This window comes from Bemisia tabaci, chromosome 4, assembly GCF_918797505.1.
Source record: "Bemisia tabaci chromosome 4, PGI_BMITA_v3".
Lineage (NCBI taxonomy): Eukaryota > Metazoa > Arthropoda > Insecta > Hemiptera > Aleyrodidae > Bemisia > Bemisia tabaci.
The window spans coordinates 18,420,939-18,422,481 of record NC_092796.1 but is presented as its reverse complement, the minus strand read 5'-3'; positions in this window follow the sequence as shown (position 1 = coordinate 18,422,481).

Genomic DNA, 1,543 nt, shown 5'->3' with positions numbered 1-1,543 from the left:
AGTAACTACTACTACACCTTTCATTATTTTTATCACTTTGTTTCACAGCAAAGGGAAAACATGAAAAGAAGTCACCTGCCTGTGATCATCCTTTGAAATACTAGATGTGAAAGTGAATCTCCAGGACTGTAAACAGTGCAGGGGCTCACTGGGTCTGAAGGCATTTCAGTAGGAAATGCCTAAGCACAAGGTTGCAAGGTTTCAAGGAAACGATCTCTCATTCACCTCTGCACCATATGCATTCGTGAATCGTAGGATTATAGAAACGAGTTGACAACCTGACATACCCTCTGTGCCTGTTGGAGAGTGGTACAAGACCTTCACTTACTTCTGTGTATCTCGTGATGACTAAATCAATAAATTAGCATATCATGCACCGCCTGAAAGTAAAGTATACATAGCCGAACTTTTCTCAATTCCTGTCCCAACCCTGAGAGTTCCGGTCATGGAAAGCCTCTTTATCATCAATAACTAGCTTGGAGGTTTTATTTGACGTTTCAGGTAGGCACAGGGGGGAGGGGGCGGGGAGCCGGCGCTTGAAGCGGCACTCGTCACCGCAAAAAATCTCGCGCGTAGTTCATTTTTTACCGTGTTAATGGGCGGGAGGGGGGAAGGGGGTTGTTATCTTGATTTTTAATTTCTCCCCTCTCTGAAAATTTTTCAATCGAGTCAATTTCGCTTGGCATTAAAAAGATCAGGCTACTGTATTGGTCGTCATTCCAATGCGGTAACATACCGAATGTATACACTGAAAGGTGAAAAAGGGAAATGTTGTAGGGATGTCGATACTTATCCGATACTTGCAAAGTATCGATACTTTCGATCGATACTTAACGATACTCGGCATCGATACTCCACGATATCGATACCATGCAGTATCGATGCCAAGACCCCAGTATCGACGGTATCGATACTTAATCTGATTTGGCCATGAAGGAGGCCTCTTTTTCTTTTTTAAAAATTCTCTCCCCACTATTTCACCTTCATGATGCACTGTGACAAACGACGGAGTAATCAAGTTTCTCAAGATAATTATACTTCAATAAAAATGGTAAAAGCTCAGTTCGATAACTGTAGTTAAGGGCTCAAAATAGTTGACTAAGGACGCGAACAGGGCTTTTTCGAGAGAGGCGTAAATCTGGCGGAATTTAACGGCCGACAGACACATGCACACTCAGAATCACGGCATAATTCAGAAATAGTATCGATGGTATCGATACCTCATAAGTATCGATACTTCAGCTCGATGATCGATACCGGTATCGGTGCTTAGAGTCGATACCAGTATCGATACCGAGTATCGATACTTCCCTGAGTATCGACATCCCTAAAATGTTGCCCCCGAAACACGCCCCAAGAAGCATTTCGTAACGTTTTTTCGAGAAAAATCGCTATATTTTGAAATTAACTCACGATTTTTTTGCGATAAAATCGCGAGGATCATCAATATCCGATCGATTATCCTCAATCTTGCGACAATCTATTAATCGCGTTAAATAAAATCGAAAATTTATCTAGATTTTTCGTTTGATAATATCGCAAT